A 25,063-nucleotide genomic window follows, 5' to 3' on the forward strand; every position below is an offset into this window, starting at 1 on the left:
TATATATATATATATATATATATATATATATATATATATATATATATATTTCATGAATTCAGATTCATGATTCAAGACCTTAAATGTTTGGTTGTTATAAAGAATTCAGCCATAATTTCTTCTGGAATGCGGTCAGAATATAAATAAATTTTTCTCATGGCTTCTTTTCTAAGAGCTCCAACTCTCCATTCACGTACCGCCCCACACTCCTGTGGTTCTTAAAAAGCACAACAGAAACAAAGATGTTGTGTCCGCCGAAATCTAAAAAATAAATAAATATTAAAATTTAAAAAAAAAAAAAAAGCACAACAGTACTTTTTCTTACCTCTTAGAGGGAATCAATAATTCCGAGTAAGATAATACCAAATGTAATAAAGAACTAATCAAACTCCTTCCCAGTCCCTTAAGAAATATCTTCAAAAGAAAACACTGAGGGACAATTTTATGAATTTCTATTTTTTTTCCAAATAATGCCAATACAATAAGAAATATTAAAACTTCTTTTCTGTTTGGAAAAGTCCCGTTTGATGAATGGAATGGCTGTGGTGCCCAGGAAAGCACGAGAAGTCTAGGCCGCTCCTGCTGTCTGCCAGAAACAGCACAGAGGACAAAGGGCGCTCAGAGGTCTTCTAGCATGTGGTCTCCAGGGAGTGACTGCACCAAAATTATATTTGAAACGAGGGATTTATCTCATTTTAACGCTGGCACAGAGTAGAATCCCATTCCTTTCTTAGTGATGAGTTTCAGTGCATAACAAATCTCACAAGAAATATATCAGTTGTGTTTTCTTCAATCCTTTGAGCTGAAATTGTTGTTTTCAGTGGAAATTGAAAATTGTTGACAAATGTCATCAATGTAAGAGGCCTTAATTTATTTGAATACGTTAATTAGAAGTTCTTTTTATGACGTAGTTATCAAATAGAGGCAATTTTATCTTCAAGGGATGTCTGCAATGTCTTTGACTCTACCGTCATTTTTAATTACGACTGGAGGGAAAATGCTACTGGACTCCAGAGGCCAAGCTTGCTGCCAAACACCCTAGACTGCAGAGAACAGGCGCGCACACACACACATACACACAATTATCCCCCAAATTTAAATGTACCATGTTTGTACCTTTCTTCATTGAGTCTTACTTTCTAGACCCTTAATCTGAAAGTCTTTAAACCTCCTCTTGAACTTATATTATGTCACTTAAGATTGGAAGCCATGAATTATGCATGGATCTAACCAATATGGAGCACTAAGGACAGATATTTAATTCTTTCAGTCTGTGATGCTTATTAAAGAGTAATCAAAAGTGACCTGTCTGGGCATATAAATGAGACACATCAAATGCCAGTAGGCTCTTGGATGAACACAGTCCAAGGCCTACTCAAATAAGATTATCAGAATGTCTGGGACTGAGAGAAAAGGAGAGGCGCTGAGGGTGGTGGGTGGGGAAAAGAAGATCTTCCTGAGTTGGAGCCACAGAACAAAGGAGTGTTTGCCAAGCTTGTTCTCCACAAGGGGAGCGCAAGAAGAGGGTTCAGGGAGCTTTGCCAGGATCAGATGTGTCTCTTTGCAGCCTGAGGACATGGTTTTAAGATAACTTTTGGTGATTGCTTAAACTTTTGGAATTTTTCCAATGTTTGTTTATTATTAAACTCCTTTTGTAAATTTGTTTTTTAGTTGTTGATGGACATAATACCTTTATTTTGCTTAATTTATATTTATGTGGTGCTGAGGATTGAACCCAGTACCTTACACATGTGAGGCAAGCGCTCTACCACTGAGCTACAGCCCCAGCCCTATTGTTAAACTCTTTAAATGAAAAAGCTTATAAGCCTGCTTCAAAGAGAGCAGAAGCAGTCCCTCTTTGATGTGAACCTTGGTGAAAATGAAAAAGGATTTCTGGGAGAAAACTGGACAGACTATTGCTAGGAAGAGGAGCAATGGTTAAAAACAAAACAAACAAACAAACAAACAAAAAAAAAAAAACCTTGAGATCTCTAAGAAGAAATGAAGAAAATTGGGACCCATGAAGGGCTGGGGTGGAAAAAGTACTTCAAGTCTTCAGAGATGGAGGCTGAGTTCATGCCTCACTCAAGAAAGAATTTAATACATGGCTTTCTGAATTTGATTAGCATTTTGCTCCTAACTACTGCTCTTAAATTCAAATTATAGCTTTCTAGAGGATAGAAAAGAAGAAGAAGAAGAAATATGCTGAGGTTTGCATAGAGATCAAATAACCATTTCATTCTAAAATCATAGATTCTGCCATTTATTGGGTTTTCATTGCTGGTTTGACATTTCTCATGTTTGATGTCTACATACAAATACATTGGAGAATCTGAACAAAAAAATCATTTGTTTGGTTTTAATTCTGTGGAAAAAAAGATGTTCCTTGAAATTACAGCTGCAATTAAGCTGTTTTTATATTTAGAAGGTACATAAAGACTACACACTATTCATTTAGAATGAAAGATGATCTAGATGAGTATGGAAAATAATTAATTTCAAATTTATGCAAGGGAAAGATAGCAATTTAATGTCTCTCAGATTACAACTACTTCTAACTTTAATTCTATTTCAAATCCATCTCAAATCCATCTGCTGGGGCCACTCAGTAGGCAGGAGGGACCTGAAGGATGAGAATCATAGGCCTGGTGTAATGGTTTCCTCACTGTTGAGAAGGATGGGAGCGGGGGTCAGGGCAGGATAGTCCTGGTGTGCAGACCCAGATGGTAATTGCTGGCAGTTCAACCCCTAATGGTACTGTAATAACTAGTCAGCACATTGATGTGTGCCCTATATAACCATGCATATTCTCTGGGACCCCCCAGCAGCTGGGGAAGAACAAAACTAAGTCCAGGGAGATTGAGGAATAGAGGGACATCCTTTCTTTCTTTGGACATGTCTGCTGTATTCTACAACATTCGACACCACTATCCTTCAATACCATCAAGACCACTGACACTGAAGCTACACCCAAGGCACCAATATCAGAACAAGAAAGAGCAAACTGAACAGACTCAGTCCTTTATGAAATAGAGCTGCTGGAAAAAGACAAATGACAACTTGTAAAGTGGGAGAAAAAATTAATAAGAGCACTAAGGAGATCTAAGCCCAACACAGAGAGACTCCAGTGATAAATAAAGCCATGTGGGGCTGGGGATGTGGCTCAAGCGGTAGCGTGCTCACCTGGCATGCACGAGGTGCTGGGATCAATCCTCAGCACCACATACAAATAAAATAAAGATGTTGTGTCCACTGAAAACTGAAAAATAAATATTTTTAAAAAATAATAAAATAAAATAAATAAAGCCATGATATTCAGATTAACAATTGAATAACAAATGAAGGCTACCCATAAGATTCAAATTAGAAGCCTGAAAAATCCGGTGGAAGGAATACCTCAGTGTCAGAAACACACAGGAAAAGAAATTGTGACCAAGAAAAGAGAGAAAAAGAGATTTTCCACAGGGGCAGCAGGAAAGGGTTGAAGAATGAAGAATGAACTCTTCCCTGTGTGTATATATGTATGTGAGAGAAACAGAAACACAGAGAAATTACATATAGAGAAATGAGAAAAATAGTACAGATCTGTATCTACTATTTGCAGAGATATTTGTAATAATCGATCAAATGATGAATCTAAGTTGGGGTGCATGAACTGAGGGCCACAACTAGAAAACCAAGACACGGTATTGAATTTTCAAAAACCTGGAATCGTGTGGGTCCTATATGTCTGTCATGACCAATAAACAAATCTCCAAAGTATCTGAATAATTATTTGAATATGTGTTAACAAAATATGAACCTTGTTTACCTCAGGGGAACAGCAGTGAAAGGATGGTTCTGAGCCTCTGTGGGGGAAAAGGACAGAACTAGCTTTGTCTTTTATGTAAGTTTGTACCGTGTTGTTTCATTTGTTAGATTCCTGGGCTACTGTTGCAATGTTTAAAAAAAAAAATCAAATGAAGAATTTTTAAAGACAACCCAAGTTTTTCCACATAATAGTTCAAATGTGTACCCCCGTCTGCATGCAAAAAAACAGATAAGAGGAATGTACGCAACATTCATTTTAGAGATAGCTTAAAGATATTATTGGCTTGAAATGGGTTTGCCTGAAGGAACACAATTTAGAAGAGAAAATGATACTCAAATTTGGGTGCATAAATATTTATTAAGCCTGTTTTGAAGGAATATTAAATAGCAACTGTGAGAAAATAAAGCATAACAATGATCCTTAATGAAAAGCACGAGAGAGGGACTGACTCAGTGTGGCTGGAAACATGCTGTTCATGACACAAAGAGACAAAACCACAACATCCAGGCCTGTGGGCACTACCTAGAGTTTAGTTCAGGAAGCCACAGCACAAGGCTGCAGGCCAAGTCATCATTTACGATGGTTTGCAGAGGCACGCGGGAAGACCACCAGGGCCCAAAGCAAACTGCAAAGCAGAAAAACATGCGTTCCCTTCCTTCATGTCTTCCTGTTCCTCAGAACCCCATTGCCTATGTCACAGGAGGTGGAACCAGATCTCATTTTCTCAGAATTTCAGCTGAAGCCTCAAAGCTGTGGGACAACAGGTGACAAAAGCTTCTTCGTTCAAAAAAACAGGCACTAGACACATCCATGCAGACTGGCTAAGAGGCGACCGGCTGGATCCTTCAATATTTATCCATTCCCAACTTTCATAAAAGAAGAAGAAATATTCAATACTTCAATATAAGAAGAAACCCATTAATCAGATTTTTGGTAGTAAGAGAATTTGTGTGAGTAGAAAATCTTATACTTCCTTTCCCACCACCAAATCTATAGTGGTTGCTGTTGTTTTTCTTTTGCAGTACGAGGGATTGAACCCAGGACCTTACACAGGCTCGGTAAGCCCCCTACCACTGAGCCACATCCCAGTCCCATCACGCTACCAAATCTAAAGAAGGGGTGTCACTTGGAAGGGGTCCAAGTGATCCACCTTAGAGATTGGCGCTATCTACAAGCAGGGAGACTATTGTCTTATTTTCCAGGTGGAAGCAGGAGATCTCACAGCCACATGGAAGAAGAGCAAGTCTCTAAGAAATTGGGTTGGACAAGACAAAGTAGAGACGAGTGCCTAACTTTCCCTTGGAAAACTCATGGGGTGGGGAGCCCAGTTAGACTTGTCAATTGGGGCAAGGCAGGGAGAAAAGGTAACAGTAGAAGCAGTCACCCTTGATCCCTTTCCACAGCAAGGAAGTACAGTATATCCTGTAGACTCCGTGGACACCATAGTGAGCCACTGGAAGGATGGCCTTGTCTCCCTAGGTTAGAAGAGCCCAACAGAAAGGCTGTGGGGGACACAGCAGTGGATGGAGCTGGTCAGGACCAGGAGACAGTGCTGTGTTGTGAAGGAGACTATTTCGGTGCCTGCCAAGAATTAGGTAGCCGAAAGGAAACGACAATCATCCACAGATATAAAAGAAGCCTTTGCCTCTTTCCTTCTCCACCACTGTCCCCAGCCCCACAGAATTTAAGAAGAGTGGTGGGAAGGAGGTGGAGCAAGAACAGACCAGACCTCTCACCCATTATTGGTTCCCAGACCACAGATCTGGTTTAAGCTGAGGACAAGAAAGAAGCTCTAAATGGATTGGAATGTTAATTTAGATTGAGTTGAAAACCCTAAAAATTTTTCTGAAAGCCATGGACCCTGCTCAAAAAGTCATTTAAGGATTGGAAAAGAAAAATTCTACTTTGAGTTTGAAGAAAGAGATGGCAAATAAAATTGTGTTTTAAATTGCATTCAGCCAATATCAGCCCAATTCAATACTCAGGTTATACCTGCCAAGTCCCATATCCTTAGTCAGCATTCAAGGCCTTCTACCTCCTGGCCCCTACATACTCTTCAAGTTTATTTCTTAATTATTTTTCTCCACCACACATTGCCTATGACTTCCACCTCCATGGGGGTCCCTCCTTTTGGAGTGTCTTGCTGGCCTCCTTTGGCTTGTCTATGCTCCAGTACTCCTTAGAGGCTTTCTCTTCTAGCCCTACCTCCTTCATAAAGCCTATCTAGCCAGTTCAGATTTTTTAAATTTAATTTAATTTTTTGGTACCAGGGATTGAACTGAGGGGTGCTTAACCATTGAGCTACATCCCCATCCCTTTTTATTTTGCATATTGAGACAGGGTCTTGCTAAGTTAGTTAGGACCTTGCTAAGTTGCTGAGGCTGGCTTTAAACTTGTGATCCTCCTGCCTCAGCCTCCCAAGCCAAGAGGATTACAAGCATGTACTACTGAACTTGGCACCAGCCCAGATTCTTAAGAACCACTTTTTCCTCTTAGTTCCATATTGCTGATTGACAATGAAATAAAATATTCTGTCTGCTTAAGTATCCTTAGAATATGCAACCCAATATTCATCTGGAAAATGTGGTCACGGTGCATTTAGGCTTTTACTTTATATCGACATTTACTTTCTCATATATGCCCTACATCTTATCAAAGCACCCTAAGACAGTGCAATTATTACAATTATCGGTGTCAGTGCATCCCAAGACTTAGCCTGTAATAGATTCTAAGTAAATATGTGTTAGTGGCATTTATATTGCTGATGTTTCAATTCTTGCTCTTTTCTTTTTCAGCTCTTTCCCACTTCCTGGAGCCCTCTTCTAAGGACTTATTGCCCTAAGGTTGTCTTCTCAGTAAACTTGGCACAAAACTATGGCTTGGGCTGGGGGTATAGCTCAGTGGTAGAGCACTTGCCTAGCATGTGTGAGGTCCTGGGTTTAATCCTTAGTATCTCAATAACAGGAAAAAAAAAAAAAAAGCTCACTGTTTTGCAAGTGATCTTTGAATCAGGTTTCAAAAAGGCTTTGTTCTACTTTCCCTATTTTTAAAAATAAGAACAACAATGTTTTCCTCTGCATAATCACTAAGCATATTAGCAGACTCAAATGAGATGATGTTAATTGTGTGTTGCTCTGTAAATCTGATTATGTATCATTAGCCCTTTGCAACATTACTTTCAGAGAGACACTGTAATAATTTATCTAAAAAGATACTGGCTTCTCAAAGGATTTTCTCTTTTATACTCTTATTGATTTAGCAATCAAGATTTCAGTCCTTTAGAGATAAGATACCTGGGTCATGAATCAATTTGAGTCATTTTAAGGATTTGAAATAATGTAAAGCAAGCCTTAACTCATAGCATCTCACTCACTAAAGGTTAAATATTATATCCTAATTTCTATTTCCTGACTCTCAATTAGTCACAGGAAGAAGTCTACTGTACCCTATTTCAGCACAAGGTGGTTTAAGTGTAAGATTGACATTTGCTCTCAAGGAAAGCAATTAATCATATTCCATCTTGAGAAACTACCACAATACAGAGAAAAGTGAAAGACATTACCTGGTGCATTTTACTTGCCATGTTAATTGTCTGGCTAAGTAGGGAGGAGAAACTCAGAGACTGAATTACGTAGGCACCTGCCATCACCTGAATCGGAGTTTGCTTATTCCACTGATAAATCAGTCAACCTTTCATTTTCCTCTTGGTTGTTTAAAACTAGAGCAACAAATCTAATGTCTCTAGTGCTGGTGAGTTCAGGGCTCTGACCTCAGTGAAGGACCTTGAGGAGGCAAAGTCAGACATTAAGAGTGGGCAGAACGACCCAGGATACAGGTGAAGACCACAGGGGCCTGAGGTCAGTGACCCAGCAAAGGAGTCTTGGGAAGCAAAGACAGAAATCAAGGAAAAGGTCAGTAGCCCAGGAAAGAAGCAATAACTGGACACCATAAGAAGGATCTGCAACCGTAAATCTGAGATGGAGTGACTGATTCAGATCACAGAGCCTGAGTGGCACATAGCAAGTGGCAGGCAGAAACATATCTTACGGTGTGTCATCTCTGAGTGTCATTAGTTACAAAATTCAGATGGAACGCCTCAGGCCCATGAGCAGCAGCTGTCACTTCTTGCAATACAGAATGTTCCAGAGTATTCTAGTTAAAGAGAACAGCCAGTCCCTGATTCAAGAAAGGGGGTAGTATGTTAAAGGAACCAGGGAGATCAGCGTGGCTGGAGGTATGGGANGAGGTATGGGAGTGCAGGGGGTGGGGTGGGGGTGGGGGTGAAAGGAGAGGTTGCAGATCATACTGGGCCATCTAACTGTTGAGAACAGTCTTTTGAAGGGTTTGCAGCAGAGAAATGATATGATCCAATTTAGACATTCAACAGGATTTCTTTGGGAAAATTATATATTAAGGGACTGCAAGAGAATGAGGGAAGAAGCAGAGACTAGGTAGGAAGCTTTCCCAGTATTCTGAAGGGAAACAGATGTTATTAGTACAAGTGATGAGTACAATTTAACCTATTGCTCCTCAGTGAGCAATACATTGGAAATCATATCGACAGTGATTCTTACTTTGTTTTTTTAAAAAAACTATAACAATTATTTCTACTCAGTGGGGACTAATACACCAAAATGTCCAAAGGAAATAATTGCTTTTCATGTGTCCTAATGAGATAGGGGGTCCTGGATTTTCTTTTACAGTCACTTTCAATCTTTTTTCGTGGTGAATTGTTAGGCTAAAGAATATGATTTAATGTTTACATCTTTGCAAATTCTTTCACTTAAATAAATATTTAGATTGATTCTTTTCTTTCTTTCTTTTTGATACTGGGTATTGGACCCAGGGCACTGTATGACTGAGCTACATTCCCAGCCCCTTTTATGTTTTATTTTGAGATAGGGTCTCACTAAGTTGCCCATGCTAGTCTCAAATTTGGCAATACTCCTGCCTCAACTTCCTAAATTGCTGGGATTACATGACGGCACCTGGCTAAATTTATTCTTGAATCAGAAAAAAAAAATTGTCATAGCCGGTGCTTTGATTTGAAAATATGGTCAAAATATTCAATGAAAAGAAAAAAAATGAAGATTTTCTTTGAGGGGCTCAGGTTATGGCTCAGCAGTAGAGCGCTTGCCTTGCACGTTTGAGGCACTGGGTTGGATCCTTAGCACCACATAAAAATAAATAAAATAAATGTATTGTGTCCATCTACAACTAATTTTTTTCCCTTTGGGTCTTCATTCCCTTTGAGGCTTTGTCTACTTTCATAAAAGACTTGGCTTGATTTGTGCTTCTGCCCCAGACCCCAGGAAGCTGTCTGATGTAACAGATGCTTAAAGATGCAGAATCAGGAGGCACAGTCAGTCTCTGACTAACAGCATGATTTGGGACAAGTTGCCTCTCGTTAGGCCTCAGGCAGTCAACTGTATTCACCCAAGCTGGGGCTGGTAACCTGCCAAGCTCAGGATTCAATAGTAGTTGATGGGGTCTATTATTGAACTTAATGCAAATCTAAACAAAGAAAAATCTTCAGATGAATTAAGTATACTTCTAAATCATCTACATTTACTTACATATTTTTGTTGGGCAGCTTCTACATCTTTTTTCTTTTTTGAGTGGGAGGAGGGTACCATGGATTGAACTCAGGAGCACTCAACTACTGAGCCACATCCTCAGCCCTATTTTGTATTTTATTTATAGAGACAGAGTCTCACTGAGTTGCCTAGCACCTCACTGTTACTTAGGCTGGCTTTGAACTAGAGATCCTCCTGCCTCAGCCTCTTGAGCTGCTGGGATTACAGGCATGTGCCTCCATGTCTGACTCCTACTTCTTTTTTACTATCATATTTGCTGACAGCTAAGATGTGTCTTTCTCTCAGCTGTTGTATCTCAACGTTATCCTGAATTTAAACAGCTCATATCATGGACAGGGAGAATGAAGCCGTGTGGGTCTTGTACATTTTCCTATCTTTATTCTGCCCTTGGAACTGCTAGGTCCACCTTAGCCTACTAACTGTAGGACCTGTCTCATGGCAGGTGGAAACACAAGGCAGCGGAACTTCAAATTGGACCCACACTTGCAAGTGAAGAAAAGACCACTACAAAAGCTGGCCAGAACCTGTGGATGTGGGGTGAACTGGGCAGGCATTTTTGTCTGCTCTGAGATGCCAGGGCTGGCATGAACCAGACATGCATCATTTAAAACATGCTGATGTGGAATTAGCAATGCCCAGGAAGGCTGTACTGAGGAGGATCTTTTGTTTGAAGATAGCGATGACTCAGTTTCTGAGGGAGCAAACAGGAATGATGAAGTGAATCCTCTGGATACCAATAGAGACAAAGGGCTTTCATCCTCCAGAGTTGGTAATTTTCTTGCTTTTGAAGAAGAAAGCTAAAATCTTTTTATCACCTCTTAGATGTTTTGTGACTGATTTTACTCCTTTTATATGTAGTGGTATACCAGGGTTTTTTTTGATTCATTCAATTTCCCCCCTTGGCTCATTAGAGTCTAATAATTCATTACATGAAAGAACATCACAACATAGATATCTTTTCAGATACATTACTTTTATTTTCCTTGTGACCTCCCCCACACACACACACTTTTTTTTTTAAACTTGAGATATTTGTTAGTTTGCATGAACTGGTACTAGGGTTCTTCATTTCAAGCTTCTCAAACAGATTTAGGTTAATCTCAGTAAAAATGAACTGACTGGAAGTTTATCAGGAGTTCATGGAATCAACAACAAGGTTTAGGACCCAGCTTTGGAATAGGCCAACTACAAAAATTTACCAAAATCCAGGAAGCAGAACCCAGAGGAGCTGTCTCATAGCAGAGGTCCTCTGTTCCCTCTGTGATGATGGGGATGTCATCAACCCTGAGTGCTTTCGGTCTCTTCATGCCTCTGATCAAGACTCAGATTTGAGTGGAGAGGAATGGTAGTAATTTTGTTAGACTGGGTCCTCAGAGATGCGCAAAGATTGACATGCAAAGATTGACATGCAAAGATTATTTTAGGAGAAAAACATGGGAGGAAAATGGGGAAGGATCTGGAAGACTGGGAGAGTCATTAGATCATGATGCAAGTTTGACCCTGAGTAAAGGAGAGAAGTAAGAAAAACAGGGTGGACCATCCTAGATTCTGTGATATCCAAGGAAAGTTTGGAAAGTCCTTTGGGGAATTCTCAAACCAAAGCCACCCATTAGAGGAGTTTCGTATCTCCTGAGAATACACTTGCTATATGGCCTGGGAGCAGCCAGAGAGGAATGTGATCTCTGGGCAAACATGGCCTTACTATCTCAGTGAGCAGCAGCTGACCCTGGTACCCTCCCCCTGCAAAAAAAAAAAAAAAAAGATGTAGGAGCTGCTCAACAGAAATATGTAAGTAAATATAGGTGATTTAGAAGTATACTTAATTCATCTAATGATGAATTAAGTAGCTGGGGCAGTGATGCCCATTCTGGTTAGAGCAGGGAAGTCCCTTGGTTATAGTATCAAAGATGAAAGATGTAATTATCCAAAAGGAAACAAGGCTCTGCTAGGAAGGGGAAATGTATGCCAGGGGACCAAGATACAACAAACTTCACTGCATGTAGCTACCTGTTAGAAATTCCTTCAACTTCTCATACTTTGCTACTTGTTTTGTGCCAACTTTAAAAAAAAAAAAAAGTTATCTAGCTAGGGGCTGGGGCTATAGCTCAGTGGTTGAGTTCTTGCCTGGCGTGTGTGAGGCACTGGGTTTGATCCTCAGCACCACATAAAAAAATAAATAAATAAAACAAAGATATTGTGTCTATTTACAAAAAAAAAAAAAAAAGGCAAATGTATCTAGTTAGGCTCAGTTGCACTTGTAGTCCAGCAACCCAGGAGGCTGGGGCAGGAGAATCCCTTAAGGCTCATATAATGGACATGGAGAACGAAGCTGACTGGGTCTCGTACATCTTCCTATCCTTATTCTGCCGTTGGAACTGCTAGTTCCACCTTAGCCTACTAAGTGTAGGACCTGTCTCATAGCAAGTGGAAAGCATGGCACTTTCAATCTTTTTTCTTAAATAAGTAAATGGAGTTCTAGACCAACCGAGTAGACTTTGCCAGGCCCTGTCTTTAAAAAAAAAAAAAAAAAAGGTGCCTATTTCACCAACATTTACTTTTAGGATTTCATACAGCTGGGTGCAGTGGTGCACACCTGTAATCCCAGCAGCTTGGGAGGCTGAGGTAGGAGGACCACAAGTTCAAAGCCAATCTCAGCAACAGCAGGGCACTAAGCAACTCAGTGACACTCAGTCTCTAAATAAAATACAAAATAGGGCTGGAGATGTGGCTCAGTGGTTGAGGGTCCCTGAGTTAAATCCCGGGTACCAAAAAAAAAAAAAAAAAAGATTTATACAAACTATATAGTGTATTGGAGTTTTCCTTTTAGTCATCAATATTTGTTGAAATTACTACTGGTATTTATTTTTTTCTAGAATATGCATTATAAGTGTTCTATTTGTCAGTAAACATGTGTTTTCTTGCCTGTTACTGATATTCAACATCCAACATAAAGTTTTAGCTGTGGTATTTTGTACTTAGGATTTAGTCAACTATTGGTGTATGTCTAGAAGATACTTAACTTTGGATTCTAGTATTGTGTATTATATTTACATGATTAAAATTAAAATGATTATTTTAAAAAGACTTCGAAATCACCTTCAGTGCATGTATCATTGCGAGTACTTAATTTTTCCAAAGAAAATTTTCTTCATAAAATTGGAGCATTTAAAAAAATTTTATTTTTAAACAAATAGAGCACAACTTTTCATTTCTTTGGTTGTAATGATGTAGAGCCACACCATTTATGCAATCATACTCATACATAGGGTAATAATGTCTGTCTCATTCCACCATCTTTCCCCTACACACCCCCCTCCATCCAAAGTTCCTTCATTCTTTCCTCCTCCCCCTTCCTCCACCATTATGGATCATCATCACTTATCAGAGAAAACATTTGACCTTTGGTATTTGAGATTGGCTTATTTTGCTTAGCTTGATATTCTCTAACTCTATTCATTTACCATGTAAATGCCATAATTTCATTCTTCTTTAAGGCTGAATAATATTCCACTGTGTATATATATTTGATAGTTTCTTTGTCCATTCATCTATTGAAGGACATCTAGGTTGGTTCCACAGTTTAGGTATTGTGAATTGATCTGCTATAAACATTGAGGTGGCTGCATCACTGTAATATGCTGATTTTAAGTCCTTTGGGTATAGACCAAGAAGTGGGATAGATGGATCAAATGGAGATTTCATTCTAACTTTTCTAAGAAATCTCCATACTTCCTTCCAAAGTGGTTGCACCATTTTGCAATACCACAAGCAATGAATCAGTGTACCTTTCCCCCCCACATCCTCGCCAGCACTTATTGTTGCTTGAATTCTTTATAATTGCTATTCTGACTGGAGTGAGATGAAATCTTAGAGTAGTTTTGATTTGCATTTCTCTAATTGCTAGAGATGGTGAACATTTTTCATATATTTGTTGATCACTTCCTTAGCCCATTTATTGATTGGGTTATTTGTTTTTTTGGTGTTAAGTTTTTTGAGTTCTTTATATATCCTGGAGATTAGTGCTCCGTCTGAGGTGCATATGGTAAAGATGTTCTGTTGGCTCTCTCTTCACTTTAAAGATTGTTTCCTTTGCTGCAAAGAAGCTTTTTAGTTTGAATCCATCCCATTTATTGATTCTTGATTTTATTTCTTGTGCTTTAGGAGTCTTACTAAGGAAGTCAGGTCCTAAGCAGACATGATGAAAATTTGGGCCTGCTTTTTCTTCTATTAGGCACAGAGTCTCTGGTCTAATTCCTAAGTCCTTGATCCACTTTGAGTTGAGTTTTGTGCAGTGTGGGAGATAAAGGTTTAATTTTATTTTGCTGCATATGGATTTCCAGTTTGACTAGCACCATTTGTTGGAGCATGTTTTATATGTCAACAAGTATAGTGGCTTAGGAAAAGAAACCTTAAAACATTCATCAAACTTGCATTTAATGTATCATGAAACTATAGTTAAGCTAACTCAAAAACTAACAAGTTCCTAAGAATTTGGTGAGTAAAAATTAGTATTCTAAATTTGTTAGATAAATAGTGGAAAAAATCAAGTGTACTCAGGAGGCCTGAGTAAAGTTGCTGGATCTCTCTGTGAAATTAAATAGGGGTCTTTTGATGAACTCATTGGCTTTTGTAGCAATTAAACTACAGATGTAGAAATACAACAATCTTAGGTGACAGGCAGCTGTTTATATTCCATGCATTTAATATTTTCTACATATAAGTGTCATTTCTGAAACATCCAATAGCACTGTGTGATCTATGTATTTTACCTGAATAAGTCTGCCTTTTCCAAATAATATGTACAACAGAACTACCCAGTTGAGTCGGTGTCTCCTATTTCTGAGAACTGCCTCTCCCTTCCCTCTCCTTGCTCATTGTTGATTGGGTCAGAGGTTGGTACCTGTCCCATGCAGCCAATCAGATTTTTTTTAATTTTAGAGATTTAGATTATGACACTAGTCAAGATCACTTTCAGACATGTATAAGAAGTGATTTAAAGCCAGGGCCGGTTGTGGGATGTTTGGCCATGAGCACACTATAGCAAAGGTCTCCAGAGAAAGGCAGAAAAATCAAAGGCAACACAAGAAGCCATATATTTGGGCTGGGGTGGTGGCTCAGCAGTAGTGCACTCGCCTAGCATGTTCGAGGCCCTGGGTTCAATTCTCAGCGCATAAAAATAAGTAAACAAAATAAAGGTATTGTGTTCAACTACAAATAAAGAATAAAAAAAAAGAAGCCATATATTCCCCAGTAAGAAGTATTGAGTCTAGTTTTTAAATTCCTGGTTCTAATCTTTTCTGTAGTTCTATTCTTGGAGTTCCTTGTGATAAACCTAATTATGGTACTTATAAAAAACCCATTTTATAATATATATTTTAAAGATAGCTTGAGTAGATTTCTATTATTTAAAATTTAAAAACTGACCTGATTAAGGAAGCCTTTCATGTCATTGTGAATGAGTATTTAGAAGTGATTTTATCCAAGAATCATTTTTAAAACTTATTGCAGTTTTTTTTTTATTAATATCTTTGTTTTATTTATTTATTTTTATGTGGTGTTGAGGATTGAACCCAAGGCCTCGCACATGCAAGGTGAGTGCTCTACTGCTGAGCCATAATCCCAGCCTGTTATTGCAGTTTTTATTGTTTAGTATAGATGTACTTAAGATCTTTCAGGGTTTGGGTAATCAGGGTTTGGTATTGGATATTGGCTATTGAAAAGAACAATATAATTTCATATATCTTACTTAAATGTATAAAAATTTTTAATCCATCCCATTTATTGTCAAATTGTCATATCCTGGTCTATCAAAAATATCCTCCTCTGAGCTATGCGCAGTGGCGCATGCCTGAAATCCCAGCGGCTTGGGAGGCTGAGGCAGGAAGATCATGAGTTCAAAGCCAGCCTCAGCAACAGTGAGGCCCTAAGCAACTCAGAAAGACCCCGTCTCTAAATAAAATACAAAATAGGGCTGGGGATGTGGCTCAGTGTCTGAGTGCCCTGAGTTCAATCCCTAGTACCAAAAAGAAAAAGAAAAAAATCCTCCTCTGAATATTGAATAGAAAAGTAATTCCAAATTTCCTTTAAAACATACTTTAGAATTTAGGTAAAACAATGATAATTGATATTTAACATTTAGAAATGAACTACAAAATGCATTAAGGTGGTTTTCCTCATCTCCCTTATTCTGTATTATAGGCAAGCCCAACAAAAACCTTCTTTTGGTTAGGATTAGGATAATGGCAAAAATATTAATACTTCTTGTAATAGCTGACCTGTTAAATTATTTAATTTTCAGGACTGGGGGTGTGGTTCAGTAATAGAATATCTGCCTAGCATGCTCAAAATCCTACATCTGATCCCACTACTAAAAAAGAGAGAGAGACAGAGAGAGAGACAGAGAGAGAGCGAGAGCGCGCGCACACTAGAGAGAGGAGAGAAAAAGAAAAAAAGGAAGGAAGGAAGGAAGCCAAAGCCAAACAAACTAAAACCCCACAATTTTCCACGTAAATGTTATTAGAAGACACTTGAGTGTCACGAGGGGGCAAAATTGCAATGTATGCAGTCGAGGGGAGAAATAAAGAATGTCCACGCGCTTCTGCCTCTTTGAATGCTTTATTCACTCAAAATACTCAATACAGTTTCACTCTATAGGTTCTTAATCAAGAAAATGACCATCCTTAATGCTAGGAACTGCAATAGATATAATCAGTTCACAGCAAACAATTCTAGATTAATCTAAGCACTGCAAAACACACTTAATCATGATAGGCTAATGACAGACATTCCCTCTGCAGGCTAAGTTCAAAAGTCTTAAGCCTTAGGCTTTATGTCCAGCAGATGCACACTCAGACTGCGGTGATTAGGTTGGAACCAAGGCAGGCTTTTCCTGGGGTGGAGTGGACAATCCATTGAGGAGAGGGTTGTAGGGAGAAGTTGCGGCTCTCACCAAGGTCCAGACGAGGTGGTAGAGTTTAAGAGCGGTGAGGATCACGCAGAGGCTCAGGAACGATGACAAGTGATGGGATGTCAGGTCCTCATCAGGCTCTCCAGCTCGAGTGCATCCTTGTCGATGGCTGAATCCCTGTTCATTGGCTCTATTATTTATTCTAAATTTTGGGACTTTTGACCCCCCCCCCTTCAATCCTTATCAGCTACCACTGGATTTCTCAGTGACATCATTTACCCTGGGGTCAGAAACATCTAGTCTGGTGGTCTCCACCCTGATCTTCTCGCCTTTTCCTCTTATCAGGCATGAACAGCCTGTCAGGGGCTTCACTCTGTTTATCAGGGTGAGAGGAAGTCACTTGTTTGAGGCCATACTGGATAGCTCTGTGGGTGTGCCTGGTGAGACTGCAGGTTTCAAACTGGAGTTTTTAAAATGGAGTTGCTTAGGCTCAGGCCTAAGGTCATCCTAACATTGAGTAATTATTTGAATAAATGTCCTAAATTTAAATAAATATAAAATAACCTTACATCATTTATTTCTAACTGGCAGTATTAGAGGATCTATCCTCAGTTCTTTGTAGGTGACATATATATCAAATGAGTCTGACTCAACATTTTGATAGAAAGCATCAGGAAATTTTATGAACTGTTTACCAATGTCTAGTTTCTGTAAATGCTGCCTGCCTGGGTGGAACTCTCTGAATCTTGCCTGGTTTGGGACGCTACCCATTCCGTGACTTGTTCTTTGCTCTTATACACTCTGCTAAATTTAATTTGATTTATTTTTTTTTTCTTTTAACTCCATGGTCTATTCTCTTTTTGAAACTATCTCCTTGCTTAGCTTCTTGAGAGAGAATATAATGAGGTGGTTGAGAACACAGATTCTGCAGCTAGACTGCCTCACTTGAGGCTGGCTCCAAATCTTACCACCTGCATTAACTATGTCAATATTGTTTAAATTTTCCATGCTTCAGTTTCATTGTCTTCACAATGGAAATAATATTACTTACCTCAAAGGGTTGTTGTAACATCTGAATGACTTAATACATGCAAAGCATTTAAATATAGCCCTGACAGACTTTAAATAGCTTGTAAATGATTGCTGTTTAATCTAGTCACATTTCTGATTCATCTATGAACTCCTGATTGGGCCTCAGTTGTCACCACAGGCTCCTCTTTTTCCCAGTTCGCCAAGGATTTGGTTCATAACAATTCTCTTCAAGGCTTCTTCTAACTTTAGATATCTCCCTAACTTTATCTGCAACTTTATCTGTCCTTCAGATTAAATGACTGTTTACATTTTGCTGGTTCTGTGGTTTAATCAGACATCCTAGCTTCTCTTAGGAGCTCCATCTTCCATTTTCATCTAGAAAACTACATCTAGAGGTACCACAGACACCTCCAACTCAATGTCAAAAGGCAAGTTAATTTCCTTCTTGTCTTCGTCTTTCTAAACCTCATGTATTTCCATAGCTAAGGAGAATGATAGAAATCAAGGAAGGGTGTTCATTTCTAATTTGATAGAAGGTATTGTGACACTGTAAGGATGGCCTTGGGCCTGAGCCTAAGCAACTCCATTTTAAAAATCCAGATTGAAACCTGCAGTCTCACCAGGCACTAACAGAGCCCCTCAGTATGGCCCTCAGGCACAAACAAATCACTTCTTCCCACCCTGATAACTCAGAGTGAAGCCTCTGGCATGCTGTTCTCGCCCTGATAAGGGGGAAAGGTGAAAAGATCAGGGTGGGACCACTAGACCAGATGTTTTAACCCCAAGGTAAACGATGTCACTAAGAGACCTGTTGGCAGCTGATAAGGGTTGAAGGTGTGTGTGTGTGTGTGGGGGGTGACAAAAAGCCCCCAAATTTGGTATAAATAGTGGAGCAAATGAATGGACATTCAACCAGCCAATACTGATATCCTCACGCTGAGAGCCTGATGAGGACCTGGACTGACATCACAACACTTTTCATCCTTTTGCCTGATCTCTGCATTTTCCCCACCACGCTCAAACTCTACAACCACATTTTGACCCTTCTGAGAGCCGCAACTTCTCTCTAGGACCCTCTCCTCAACTGGCCGTCAGTTCCACCCCCCGAGAAGCCTGCCTTGGTTCCAGACCTGATCACCGCAGTCTGAGTGAGTGTGCATCTGCTGGTCTTAAAGCCTAAGGCTTGAGACTTTTGATCTGACATTTGAACTTAGAATGCAGAGGGAATGTCTATCATGAGCCTATGGTGATTAAGTATATTTGCAGTGCTTAGAATTAATCTAGAATTATTTGCTGTGAATTGATGATGTCTATTGCAGCGCTTAGCATTAAGGATTGTCATTTTCTTGATTAAGAACCTATAGAGTGAAAGTGTATTGAGTGATTAATAAAGCATTGGCAAAGACAAAAACTCATGGACATTCTTTATTTCTCCCCCTCGACTGCATAAGGGGCACTCTAAGCCACAACTAAGCCACATCCCCAGCCGAGAGCTTCTTGATTGAGGAAACAGACTAATTAGAAAGGGGTGCCTGGCAATATTGAGAAGCTAGTATCAGTCTTTCCATTGAACTACTCAGATTTACTGAGCTATCTTCTTATGGAGCTATCAAATGTGGAAAAGAAGGAGTCTCTAGACAATCTGTCTCCCTTGAATAAGAAAGGAACTTAAAACCATTTTATGAACACAAAACAATACAAGATTGGAAAAGATATGCTAGGTAAATGATAATAAAAAGAAATTCCACACTTAAGACAAAAAGCAAGGTGGGTAACTATCCAATGATAAAAAGAAAAATTTCTTAATGATATTAAACTTACATGTATCAATATCACAGCCTCAGAAGATAAAAAACAAAATTGTCCAAACTATGAGGAGAATGACAAATCAATAAGTATATAATATCTCTCCCAATAACCAAAATACAAAGTAGACAAAAATTAGTCATAGGTGCTTGAAAAACAGCACTTTAACAAACAGGCATGTACAGAACCTTGCCAAACATAATTAAATTCCATTTTGGGGGGCTGGGGTTATAGCTCAGCAGTAGCACATTTGCGTAGCATGTATGAGGCATTGGGTTCGATCCTCAGCACCACATAAAAATAAATAAATAAAATAAAGGTATCGTGTCCATCTACAATTAAAAAATATATGTATATTTTTTTAAATTCCATTTTTTTCCCAAAAACACATGGAACCTTTATGAAGTAGATCACAGAGGAAGCCACAATAAAAATCTCAACAAATATCAAAAAATCAATAATCAAACATAGGATGATCTCTTCCTAGGATGTAATTAAGATAGATTCACTAACAAAATTAATGAAAAAAGATATGGGAGAAACAAAGAGAGAAACACAGATACACACCAAAAAAAAAATTTTTTTTTTGTTTTTAAAAAAGATTAACAAGATAGACACACTTCTAGCAAGACCAAGCAGAAAATAAGAGAAAAAAGCACAAAAAAGCAATATTGAGGAGGAGAAAGGAGACATAAATACACATAAAGCAGAAACAAGTAATGACAAAATTCTAGGAGTAAGTTCACATCAATACATCTAAAATGTACATGAAATGGAAAAAATTCCTAGAAAAATAACTATGATCTAAAATGATTCAAGAGAAATAGAATGCCTTAACAGATATTTGATCTTTAAATAAATAAACTCAAAGGTTAAAATTCTTCCTACAAAAACACTATCAGTTCTAGATAGTTTCACAGAAAAGTTCTATCAAACCTTCAACAAAGAGATGACCCTTATTTTATATATTCTGTTCTAGATAATAGAAAAAGACAGAATGTTTTTCAACACAATGTATGAAATCAGTATAATCTTTATGCCACAATCAGACAAAGAAAGGAAGTTTAGAGGTAATCTCAAGTATGAAAAGAAATAAAAATATATGGATGTAGCTCATGCCAGAATTGATAATATCCATGCATGGTTAAAACAAAACAGAAATTCTTGGAATAAAAAGCAACTTCCTTAATCTGACAAAGGTTGCTCCCCAAACTGTATAAACAGGATACCTAATTGTGAGTTGTTAGAAGTACTTCTCTCAGTCAAAAACAATCAATCCATGAAAACCTATTTTCCCAACTTATATTCATCAGCATACCGGAAGTTTGAGTCACAGAGAAAGAAAGAGAGACAGACAGACACAGAGATGCAGAGAGAAAGGAAGGAAGAAAGGAAGGAAAGAAGGGTGCAAAATTTAGAAAAAAATTAAACTAACAATGACCAATTACCCAAATTATCATAGAAAATCCAGAGAATCAATGAATTATTAGAATTAATAATAGAGTTTTTTAAAACTGAGCTGCATTTTTTCTTTTTCTTTCTTTCTTTCTTTTTTTTTTTTTTTTTTTTGGTACTAGGATTGAACCCAGAGGCACTTTACCACTGAGCAATATTCCCAGCCCTTTTTATTTTTTTATTTTGAGACAAGATCCTGCTAAGTTGCTGAGGCTGGCTCAAACTTGTGATCCTCCTTCCTCAGCCTCCTGAGTTGCTGTAATTACAGGTGTGTACCACCATGCCCAGCTGAGTTGCATTTCTATATACACCAATATAGCAGTATTGAAATCCATAGCTTGGCACAGGACTATAGCCCAGCATTTGGGAGGCTGAGACAGGAGGATCACTTGAGACCAGGCTGGGCAACATAGTGAGACCCCCATCTCAAAAACATATAAACAAATCCTTAAAATTCTTAGGAGTAAATCTAACAAAACATGTCATAAATGTTTTAGAAAAAAATATTCTGAAACTAACTGGAAGAAATGAAAGGAGACCACATAAATGCAAAGATACACCTTGTTCACTGGAAGATCCAATATTATAAAAATGTACCTTATTCTCCCAATTAATCTCTGAATTCATGCTTCCAGCCAAAATCTCTCCAGAGTTTTGGCAAGTGGATTCTAAATTTGATATGAAAAGATGATTTTGAAGAAAAATAAAAAGGTAAAAAATGTTTTCTGTACCAAAAAAGATCACTTATTAGAAAGTTATATGGAAATATGGCTGTGGCATTAATGCAGTTTGGAAATAGATCAACAGCACTAAATAAAGTGTTGCAAAATAAGACCTTTCATACACGAAACCTGCATACAACATTAAAATCAGCAAGGATAATCAGTCAATAATCAGTGCCAGAAAAAAATGATTAATTATACGGGAATTAAAATTACACACCTACCTCACAAAATCTACAAAGGAAAATTCTCTGTAGAATAAAGATGACAGAAAAGCCAAATGGACAAAGGATATGAGCAGGCGAGTTGCAGAAAAAGAAATTCAATTAACACAAAATTAAAATGCTCAGATTCACTCATAATCAGAGAAAGGCCAATAACAACCAAACTGAACTAGCATTTCATTCTACCAGAAAGTCTGACGATGTCATCAAACACTGGCATAGATGTGGAACGGAAGAAATTCATGAGCTGCTGGCTGGACCATAGACTGAATCAGCCACTTTGGACAGCAATGTATGTGCATGTTCATAATTCTTAGCAACTCTCACACATGTGTGCCCAAGGAAGCAATTGCAAGACTATCAATTCTAACACCATTTGCAACAGTGAATACTTAGGAACCATCTAAATATCTACTAACAGTAAAGTGGATAAATTGTGGCATATTCATAAAAAATTTTTACAATAATCAAGATAAATAAATTTGGGCTGGGGCTGGGGCTCAGCAGTAGAGCAATCACTTACCATTTAAAAAGAGTTTGAGTTGATCCTCAGCATCACAAAAAAAAAAAAAAAAAAAAAAAAGAACTTGATCTAAAAGTGCCAACATAGATAAATTTCAATATTCATGGAAAGATGGTACGATAACATTCATATGAAATTTAAAAGCACAGTGAGTTTTATTTGTTAAACATTCATATGGAATAAAATTATAAAGAAGTGAAAAAAAAACATTTGGTTTATTACACTGCACACATGTTAGTCAGAGGGTGAAAACATAGTTTGCTTGGAGATGTACATATTCATAACTCTTATCACCTCCTTCACATGTGCCCAAGAATATACGGCAGTGGGGGTGCCTCTCAGTGGTAGAGCAGAGGTCCACAGGTCAATATTTTAAGATTATTTTTGTAACTGGCTGGGGATTGAACCCAGGACCTTGTGCATATGAGGTAAGCACTCTACTAACTGAGCTATATCTCAGCCCTTGAAATATTTCAATATAAGAACATTTTAAACATGATAAAATCAGGGCTGGGGTTGGGGCTTAGCAGTAGAGTGCTGGCCTAGCATGTGAGAGGCCCTGGGTTCCATCCTCAGCACCACATAAAAATAAATAAATAAAATAAAGGTATTGTGTCCAACTACAACTAAAAAATAAATAAATAAGGTAAAATCAATTCTGACTGACATATGCCTTCAAATCTTTTCATTATCATCTTTATATAGTATGCTATGTTAGATATGTTTTTCTACTACTGTGAACTTGAGTAAGAATGGCCTATGAAATGCTGATTTTTTTTTTTTTTTTTTTTTGGTTTNCTTTTCTTTTTCTTTTTCTTTCTTTTTTTTTTTTTTTTTTTTTGGCGATGCTGGGGGTTGAACCCAGGGTCTTGTGCATGGAAGGCAAGCACTCTACCAACTAAGCTATATCCCCAGCCCCCTGAAATACTGATTTAATAACAACTTTTTTTTGGGGGTAACAGGGATTGAACTCGGAGGCACTAACCACTAAGCCACATCCCAGCCCTTTTTTTTTTTTCCATTTTAAGATCTTTTTATTTGTTGTAATTAGTTACACATGACAGTAGAATTCACTCTGACACATCATACATGTATTTTATTAGAGACAGAGTCTCAGCGAATTGCTCAGGGCTTCCCTAAATGGCTGAGTCTGGCTTTGAACTAGGAATCCTCCTGCCTCAGCCTCTGGAGTCGCTGGGATTACAGGCGTGCTCCACCGTGCCCAGCACATTTCTTACTTATAACAACAACAACAAAAGCACATTTATTACATAATGCAGTGTTAGTTCCATTTGGAATCTAGTAAGGAACTCATTTAAAAGTAAGCAGTGCTTTCTGAAATTGCTTCTCTAGGGTTAAGAGTACAGACAACAGTGTTTAGAACAAATGAAGGAATAATCAAGGAAAAGGTGAAACAGACCGAGGGTGGAGCTATTTGAGATAAACTGCTGAGGAACCAGCAGACAGGAAGCAGAGGAAAAAGGAAAAGAACTAAAAGAGTTTCATGTGCAAGACGACAGTGACGGGAGGAAAGGCCACAGTTCTTTATGGAATGATACAAACGAGTTTAAGAGGCGAATTTAGGGCTGGGGGTGTAGCTCAGGGAAGAGTGCTTGCCGTAGCAGGAGGCACTGGGTTTTGTCCCCATGGGGGTGGGAAGGGAGAAAGGGTAGACTCAAGCTAAATGTGACTTTATTACTGAGGCCACAGAATTTTGTCATTACTATGGTCTTCTTCAGCACCCTTATTGCAGAATGAGGAAATTGAAACTGAGGGAGTTTCAAGTCCATCCCCCTGCACCCGCCTCGGCAGTGAACTTGGGAGCTAAAGTAGAACTCCCCCCACTTGAAGGCATCTGGGGGTGATTCTTCCGCTTCAAGCTTCGCATGGGTCTCTACATGCCGTGAAGGGGTGCTGGGGGAGAGTGGTGTGTGAGAGGGAACACCAAAAACTCAGTCTGTGCAGAAAAACTACAGAAATAGTGGCCGCAGAGTGACATGATCATTAACTTTTTATGTCTGTATAATCTTGTTTTTAAGTCTTAAAAAAAAAAAAAAGTCCTATGGGGCATGATTCTGGCTGTCGTAGGTATTTTAATGGACAAATGATATGGAGAATTTATAATGGAGAACTAAAAATGGAACGTTGTCAACTTGTGTGTGTGTGTGTGTGTGTGTGTGTAGGGGGAGGATTAGAACCCAGGGTCTATGCTAAGCATGTGGTGGGCATGCCTGTAATCCCAGCCACTAGGGAGGCTGAGGCAGAAGATCACAAGTTCCAGGTCAGCCTCAGCAAGTTAATGAGGCCCAAGCAATTTAGCTAGACACTGTCTCACAATAAAAAAGGGATACGGATGTGACTCAATGGTTAAGTACCCCTGGGTTCAATCCTAGTGCAGAATGAATGAATGAATGAATGAATAAAATCACATGCTACACCGCTAAGCTACAGCTCCAACCATATGTACTAATCTATTTTGTGCTATCTTTATTGTTTTGTCCAGTAGAAAATTTTACCTAACAGTCCTTGACAGTAGAGTAAGAATTAAAGAGGAATCTTCTCTCATGAGACCCTAAAATAAGATTACAATCCACAAAGAAGGAACGACTCTATCAACAATCCCATTTTGATCACTTATTCTTTTTTTTTCAGACTGAAATTATGAAATTTGAAAGTAATGGCTTTTAATGTTTAATTTTCTAATTAAGAGATGATTATGGGGCTGGGGTTGTAGCTCAGTGGAAGAGCGCTTGCCTAGCACGTGTGAGGCACTGGATTTGATCCTCAGCACCATATAAAAAACAAATAAATAACATAAAGGTATTGTGTCCCTCTACAGCTAAAAATGTTTTTTTTTAAAAAAGAATGATTATGTGCTTGAAGACAGAACACAAAATCAAAGAAAACAAGCCAATTGGTTGTGCAACACGTGGAACTTGAATTTTCTTAGTTTTATTAAACACAAATTGTTTCCTAATGAATCTAT

The 25,063-nt window shown here is 38.4% G+C and overlaps 1 protein-coding gene and 1 non-coding gene across 2 annotated transcripts in view; both read right to left on the reverse strand.

Moving 5' to 3' along the window:
- Ddx59 (DEAD-box helicase 59) overlaps positions 1 to 25,063 on the reverse strand; it is a 103,576-nt gene that overhangs the window by 53,096 nt on the left and 25,417 nt on the right. The gene's annotated exons all lie outside the window — the stretch shown is intronic.
- Trnag-ucc lies at positions 22,918 to 22,990 on the reverse strand. Its single transcript has one exon. It is a non-coding gene; the product is annotated as a tRNA-Gly (tRNA).

This window comes from Marmota marmota, unplaced genomic scaffold (genome assembly GCF_001458135.2).
Source record: "Marmota marmota marmota unplaced genomic scaffold, marMar, whole genome shotgun sequence".
In the NCBI taxonomy this organism is placed as follows: Eukaryota; Metazoa; Chordata; class Mammalia; order Rodentia; family Sciuridae; genus Marmota; species Marmota marmota.